This window comes from Periplaneta americana, chromosome 7, assembly GCF_040183065.1.
Source record: "Periplaneta americana isolate PAMFEO1 chromosome 7, P.americana_PAMFEO1_priV1, whole genome shotgun sequence".
NCBI classification, from domain to species: domain Eukaryota; kingdom Metazoa; phylum Arthropoda; class Insecta; order Blattodea; family Blattidae; genus Periplaneta; species Periplaneta americana.
Window position 1 is genome coordinate 110,355,416 of NC_091123.1, and position 8,534 is coordinate 110,363,949.

Sequence of the window (8,534 nt, forward strand, 5' to 3'; positions counted from 1 at the left end):
CCCTGAAATGAAGTAATTTAATACAAATTAATGCAAGAGTAATTAAGTAGTGTTTATTGAACTTGCATCTTAAAATGCAGAAAGAAAACTATTCTATATTTTTCTCTCCAAGAGGGTATAGTGCATAGATGTCCAATTGTAAGTCGTACGAGGTAACCCCTGGCGTAAGCAACCCGAAGCGCATATTCTTTAAGGTCGTTTTTACTATTTTATATGGAAAGTTATTGACCTTAGCAGAGCATGCTTGACGTGCAGTATCTTCTGGTTCTATAGGCGTTTGGACACACATGGTATAGTGGAAGTTCCACAAGCAGGGAGTTAAGTAATCATTTTCCTGTAAGACAGACAATTCCTGGTGAAAACTTTCCTTTCAGAATTTAGAATAAACATTACTATGCATTTTAATAACAGTGTATACATATATAGTACAACTCCAATTCTGTATAAAATTCTTCACAGAAAGAGCTCCCCTCTTTTGGTTCACCAAGGTTGCAGCGATGCAGGCGCACTAGGAAAAGACCCATAATCACGATAGCACCACAAATATTGCGATGGTGTTGAACAGCAACCTCGTACGTCGAAAAAATTAACAAAATAAGATTTCACTTGATTTTCATTAAAGAAAATTTCCCAAAGCTTCTGCAAACGCATATTAAGTCGAGACATGGATACAGACTTTACAGGAAGAGATTTAAGTACCCTCTTACATCAGAAATTTGTTTCTTATCACGATAATATTAAAATGTTTCTTTGGTCTCTTGTAAAATTTAATTTTTTGATATACGAATATACGAGGTTTCTCTTCAACACCATCGATTTGCTTTAATACTAACCACAAATTACATCTTCATATGAGCCGTTCAGAGCAGAAGTGGTGTAAGTCAATTTTGACTTACACCACTTTTGCTCTGAACAGCTCATATAAACTAGGCTAATAATTCGGTCATTATTATACAAATTTAAATGACATGAATATATATTTTGCCTGTAAATGTATATACGAAGAACAGAGAGATTGAGAGAGAGAGAAAAAGAAAACAAAGAGAAAGTAAGAATTGTATTTTGTATATTATTTATTTTAGCCGTTCAGAGCAAAAGTGGTGTAAGTCAAAAGTGACTTACACCAATTCTGCTCTGAACGGCTCATATATCAAATATACAGATTTTCTTTCTTTTTATGGGTTGTAATATTTTTAGGACTGAAAGAGTTCATAACGAACTTACTCGGATAGTTTTACTATGTTCTTAAAGACAAATTAATAATGTTTTACAAACGGCCCTGAAACTCCCATCTATCCAAATGCAATGGACTCTATGGTGTTTGCGCGATCTACAAAATCAGTCTGTTATACAGACGGCTTCGGATCTCGGTCTGGCCTGGAATTTTTTATTTAAAGAATTTTATTTAGTGTGACTTTTATTCGGCTTCTCCAGTTTTCATAATATATGCATCGATATCATTCCGTCAAAATCTTTCAATTCCATTATCAAATTCATAGCATTCTCCAACCACCGGTCGATGTCTTGAGGAGGAGCTGTTCCTGGGGTATGTGAGGGACTCCTGCATGCACCCTGATACACAGCGAGCCTTCGCACGGTCGGCCAGTGTGAGTGATACTATGCCTTGCTGAATTGTAGTACAATGAACTAAAGAATAAAATAAATGCTGATTGTAATGATCCTCCCATGTCAATCAATCAAATTCAGTCCAAATGCAGAGTCTTTTTAGAGCATACCATTACCCTAACTGCTAGATCGTCGACTATCCATGACGAAGACAGCATTGTCAATACTTTCTGATCCTGTATGCGTTGATTACTATTTCTTTACGTGACCGGTTATTTGACGCAATTTTGATCTAACGGTTTTTTCACTACACATAGGCTACGCCCAAACTGTTAATCAGTTAATTACTATTATATGGTATAAGATATTTTATATTTATTATAGCCTAAATGTGATATTTTCCTCTACTAATATGTGTGTGATATAATATGACATCACATGTGACACGATGTAATTGCATTAGGTTATATATTATACAGGCTGTAAGAGGTATAAGTACCATTATTTTAACTGATTATGTCATAAGGAAGAAAAAATATCCTTACAATTTTTTTCTAACTGCAATATTTAACTAATTCTTAAAGTTTACAATATTAGACGTTTGACAGCGTTGCTGGATGGGGAGTAGGAGATTTACAAGTTTTACAAGTACACAGTACAGCTCACGCGGATACAGATATACCGGTACAAAATAGATGCTCTGTCCTACTGCAGGGGCGGACCAGGACAACTGTTGCATACATAAAACTAGAGCAAATACAAACTTTCAATTTCTATTTTATTTTACAATATTGCTCCAATTTTTTTATTTCACGTCTAAAATAGAAACAATAATGACTTACTGCACAAAATCACAAGAACTTTCTTTCTAATGAAAACTTTAATCCCTCCTGCTTCCATAAAGCAGTATAATTTTTAAAGAAATTTCTGTTGTGTGATTTTCGAAAAGGGGTAAGAGACTCCCAGTTTCTAATAATCGTTGAGAAACCGCTCTAAAAGTTCGCCGATTAGATAATCTTCTTTGCGGAAAACGTTGACGGTACAGTCTTCTTGCCACACTTGAATTACGACGACTCTCTCCATAAATTAATAACATATCATGATATTCCTGAACTGTGAATGACATTGTAAATTGTTTATCAAATACTGCACTGAACTGCCATCCGCTCGTCAGGAGATCTATGGACAAGGGCTTGAACTCAGCTGAGCTGTACGTCTATGCAGAGTAAATCCTGCTGAACGTTGCCACGTCTCTCAGCTAAAATATTAACAAATTTAAGCATACATTATTATTATTATTATTATTATTATTATTATTATTATTATTATTATTATTTAATTTCACGCCTTCAGAGGGGTCGGCAGAAACGGGTGGGGGAAACGAAGATAAGACATAACGACTCGAACGGACAGTAGTACACATACCCTGCCCTCTCATTTACATATTTCAAACTTTCGAACGGTGCTCGCACTTTCATATAAAAAATTAGTTGTTATTATATACTCGTATGCTCCAACCCTTGTATTTACAAAAAAAAAACAGTTTATTTTTTTTTTAGTGGGTTATTTAAGACGCTCTGTCAAGATCTCAGGTTATGTAGCGTCTGAATGATATGAGGGTTATAATGCGGTGAAATGAGTCCGGGGTCATACACCGATAGTTACCCAGCATTTGTCTTATTGGGTTGAAGGAAAACCCCGGAAGAAACCTCAACCAGGTATCTACGTAAAGATTAATTTTTTTGGTCCTACAGAATACATCTGTTATGGTAACAATTGATATTAGAGGAGAAAAATTCGCTCCGGCGACGGGGATCGAACCCGGGTCCTTGGTTCTACGTACCAAGCACTATAAACATTGAGCTACGCCGAAATTCAATCTACAGCACCGGATCGAATCCCTCTCCTCCAGTGTATTTCTCTTTCAATAACAATTCTTACCATAATAGATGTATTCTGTAGGAACAAAAAAATTAATCTTTACGTAGATTCTTCGAGCAACAGTGAATATTACTGTGGAATCCCGGCCACCAAGTCACTCAACTGAGTGCGCTCCTTGTATAATGGCAGTTGTCTTAATATAAATGCCGACATAAATGTCGAGCGTGGAGTCAGGCCACAAAGGGAATAGCACTGGAGGAGAGGGATTCGGTCCGGTACTGTAGATTGAACTTCGGCGTAGCTCAATGGTTAGAGCGCTTGGTACATAGAACCAAGGACCCGGGTTCGATCCCCGGCGCCGGAGCGAATTTTTCTCCTCTAATATCACTCAACCAGGTAACTTGCCCCGACCGGGATTCGAACTCGGGTCATTTGGTTTCACGGTCAGACGTGCTAACCGTAAGTCCACAGGTGTGGACAGCAGTTGATATTCCCAGTTTTGTTTTTCCAGACACTAATTTTTAAATACGGTACAAAAACATTCCCGAAGATCTCTTTCTGGACAACGGGACACATCAGCGAAAGAATGGACGTTCCCGTATAGGAACTGTATGCATAGATTTCGTAACATTTCGCATTAATCGGGTCTGCAGCGTGTGACCTTGTAACACAAACTGATTGTAGCACTCGCCTCACAATGGACTCGTAATCCCAGACGCGGAGCCCCCGTGTATATTTGTACTCGCTGTCTGCGCGCGTCTGCCTTGTATACTCCACTGTTTATACAAGCCAAGACAGCAACTGTTGTATTATAAAATAAACCAACCGCGATAAATTGCTCCTGGTCCAAAGTTTTGCCTAAAATCAACTTGGGTTTACATTATCGGCAGTGTCTGGATTATTTACGTCGATTTTTAGTAACCTCGATAAGTTACAAATCATTATGGAAATTGTGACATTTGTATAATTCTCCGCTCTGAGTGGCAGACAAAACTGTCCAGTCAAGTTTTGGAATGCAGTTGTTCAGCCGTACCAGATGGAAGAAAGCTTGCTTTAAATACAACTAACACGGCTAAATCCACCCAATGGGACTAGAGCTCGAATAGAGCAATTTCTGGTTACTTCATGAAATGGTAGGATCTTATGAGGCAGTTGTCTATGAGTAATTAAGCTTCTCTTGCGAACTTCATTCTACCTTTGTTAATTATTTTTGTATCCTGGTATTAATGTCATGAACGGTTAAATTATATGAAGGAATGCCTGAGTGGTTGATGAATGAACTTGTGTAAAAAATAATGGAAATGAATAAAATAGCTATATGTATGTAAATGGACAATATATAAGTAGAAACAGGATTATACAATGTTAATATACAAGTGACTAAATTAATGAATACATAAACATATGAAGGACAAAAATAGAATAATCAATAAATTAATTACGAACACATATGTAAGCCTATACGGAATGAACCGTATGTAATGTCATTAATTTCAAGGGGTTATTCTTTGAGATATTTTAGCCAAAAAAAATGGTTTAATAAAATTTTGCTCGTTTCTCCTTCCTTTTCTAGATAAAAACTATTTCATATCGAACATTTCATTGCATATTTTGGGAAAACATTGATTTACTTCCCAATATGTTCAGTCAATTAGAGAGCAGTGTATTATGATAAGATAACAGAGAGAGTTTGGAATAGAACGTGTTACATAAGCTGCTTGTTTATGCGTATGACATGAATGTGTTTAGGAGAAAATCTACAAACAATTAGAGAAAACACGGGAATTTTACTTGAAGCAAGTAAGGAGAAAGGTTTGAAGTAAATCCCGAAAAGACAAAATATATGATTATGTCTATTTACCAGAACATAGTAATAACTATGTAACCAATTGTATTCTATTAGAATTAGAGTCTGGCTGGGCGGAAGAGAAGGCCTACTGGTCTTAGCTCTGCCAGATTAAATAAATAAATTATTTATTATTATTACTATTATTATTATTATTATTATTATTATTATTATTATTATTAGTACTAAATAGAAATGTAAAAATTGGAAATTTATCCTTTGAGAAGGTGGAAAAATTCAAATACCTTGAAGCAACAGTAACAAATGAAGAGTCCACTGCAAGAATGATGATGTCATTTGGAATACATTTTGCAGGAGAAGCAATTGAAAGTTTGAAATGCTTAGCGCTCAAAGCTTAACTGTGATTTTTCTATCGTTACTGGACAATGACTATCAATGTTAATGCCATATAACTCTCTATGCACATTCTATTTGTCTTAAGCTATGCATTGACAGTCTTGGTTCATTTTCGACAAAGTGACATCCATCATTCTTGCAGTGGACTCTTCAAATATAAATGACACTCGAGAGAAAATTAAAATTATAATATTTGCAATGCTTGGGAAAAGTGCTGTAAGTCAGTTTCCACAAACATTTTTTTATTAATTTATTTACAATTTACGGAAAATCTGCTCGCTTGGGAAAAGAGATATAAGTATTTCTCCCATTACAATAATTCATACAGAAGAAAATCAGATCGACATAAACCAGTGTGAAGCCAGTTTTTTTCCTTCTCCTGTAAAATTAACACTTCTGCCACTTTTCCCGAGCACTACAGATATAATATAAGAATATTTAATTTGCTCAGTCTAAATGACTCATCAGTAATTAAAAACAACAACAAATATTTATAAATATAAATAATTCATTGAAGATAAAAGATTAAATGCTAACATTTTCGCCTATTTGGCATCTTCAGGCACATATTCAAACTATCTCTTGTGATACATTAATTTTACAGTGATTAGAATAACCATTAAATATAGGCTATACGTAAACAATCTTAAAATAAACATATTAAAATCATATATACAAATTAAATAAATAATAAACTAATAAACTACAGTTGAGTTAATTATTGTTTTTAATTTATTTATTTGTGTCATGGTTAAAACCAAATCAATATTCATATCTACTTCAATTTATAACAATAATTAAAACAATTATAGAAACACAAAAAGTAAAAAAAGTTATGGACATTAAAACAGGTTCAAATTATATAAATGTTATCTTATGTATAAGATTAATTACTTCTGAATGTATCTTATTAATGTATTGCATATGATCGTATACGTGTTTTACAAATTAATGATTTGTGTCGTTATGCCAAGCATTATTGTTAAAATTATAACTGTAGTAATGAAGTGGTAAAATCTTGTAGTTTATGTTAATTCCAATATTAAACCAAATATTAAACTTCCATTATTAGCAGACGTCGAAATGTTTCAAATTGATCTTTCAATTTAAATTGAAGGGTAGAATGTAGGTATAACTTTTGAAACTGGAAGTTGAGCCAGTCATGAAGCATTTCATTGTTTAGATTCAAGCTACTGAAGTTGTATGTAGAATTGAATCAGGAATTTGCAAAAGGGACCAAGTCCGAAAAAGTAAACTTTAAGAAAACAACAAAAAACTTTTTGTATGGATCTGGATATATGACAGTCCAAACATGTTGATACACAATTTAAATGTGTTTTTCCTTAGGACTTGATTCCATGACAAGTAATCTAGTAAGAGTGTATGGAGAGCCAGAAACGGGTATAAACTCAATTTGCAAAAAATATAGACTTCGTCCCTTTTGCAAATTCCTGATTCGATTATGGGTTGCATAGGCCTTATGTTTTAAACATTGAGTTGTGTATGTATCCAGAGATCATTTTAGAATTTAATAAGTCTTTGCAAGGAAAGAGGAAAGGAGATACCCCGCCCATATTCTTTTCGCTTCACCACTTTAGAAACGAACACATAGAGCGTATTCCGAATCTCAGCGCTGAGCAATCCGATGGCATCACGGTGTTCCGAATTTCAACGATGGCGTTACTGATGCCCCACCGGTGTCGCACCGGTTCCATCAGTTTGCAGAGGTGGTGGCAGTCTCCATCAGCCGCCATCAGTGAATCTGATTGGTTCTTGTATAGGGCGGGAATTAGCAGACGAATGACATCGTGCACTGTTGTGTCATGCGGTGTGTTCTGGTGTATTGTTTGTAATGATCACAACGTAAAAACAATATGTTAATGGCTTGTGAGCGAACATGTCAACGGACCAGTTATTAGTACTGATTCTAGAAATAAATTGTTTACGCTCTCTTTTCTTTGAACGAGATGACAGTACGGAAATTTCGCAACATCTTGCTAGCGTAGCACAGACAACAACTTTACAGCCGCCATGACAGCCATGGAATCTTCCAGCAGTTTTGTTCCTATTTCGCTGCAGCGTGACGTCATTGTTGTCCACCGGTCCTGTGAGATTCAGAGTACGCTGATAGTAAGACATTGTGCATCAGTGGTGGATTTTAAGCGACCAGCGAGAAACGAAAGCTATGATGCATGTCTTATTACTATCTATCACTCAGCAACGCTTTCAAGTCTACTCGTATCGGTCCGATATATAACTGGCTCTGTCGAGGAATTAGGAGTGGGGAGTTAAGGGATAGTCTGCATGACTCACTTGAGGTATTAACGCCCAGGCCTGCTGTATTTAGTTCGTGGCTGTGCTTTCTTATGGACATGTTTAGAGCTGGCAACTGTGATTCTTCCAGGTTAGAGAAAACTACGTATATTCTCCTCTGAGTGTATTCAAGTCACGGTAAATAAAATGTGTGGAGTAGGTATTAAAACTGGCATTATGTAACCGTGTGTTGTACACCTACTGGCATCCTGCGCACTGTCAGCAGGTTCATAATGCTCTCAACAGTGTAATGCACGTCTTCCGCACGAGAGCTTGGCACCTGGTCCACCAACTTCATAAACATTTAACATCCCCCTTGTATCCCAGTCGCGTCTGTCAAACTCCACCTTCAATTGCATAACTCCTGCTCCATAAAGTTCGTGCACCGTTGATAATATTACCATTCTCTATTTTGGTTAGACACTACGAAAATATGGTGGACAAAGCGGCAGTGGAAAAATGTAGGTTTTCTTCTAGTATTTGTTCATCCATCTCTCCTACAGTCTCTACTTTGAATACAATCTGTGATTTAAGAGGAAGGCTCTCTGCTATATTTTAGAGCAGTGGTCGG

General features: G+C 36.0%; 1 non-coding gene across 1 annotated transcript; it reads left to right on the top strand.

Annotated features, from left to right (window-relative positions):
- Window positions 1-3,738: 3,738 nt before the first annotated feature.
- TRNAY-AUA (transfer RNA tyrosine (anticodon AUA)) lies at window positions 3,739-3,811 on the top strand. Its single transcript has one exon. It is a non-coding gene; the product is annotated as a tRNA-Tyr (tRNA).
- Window positions 3,812-8,534: the final 4,723 nt, after the last annotated feature.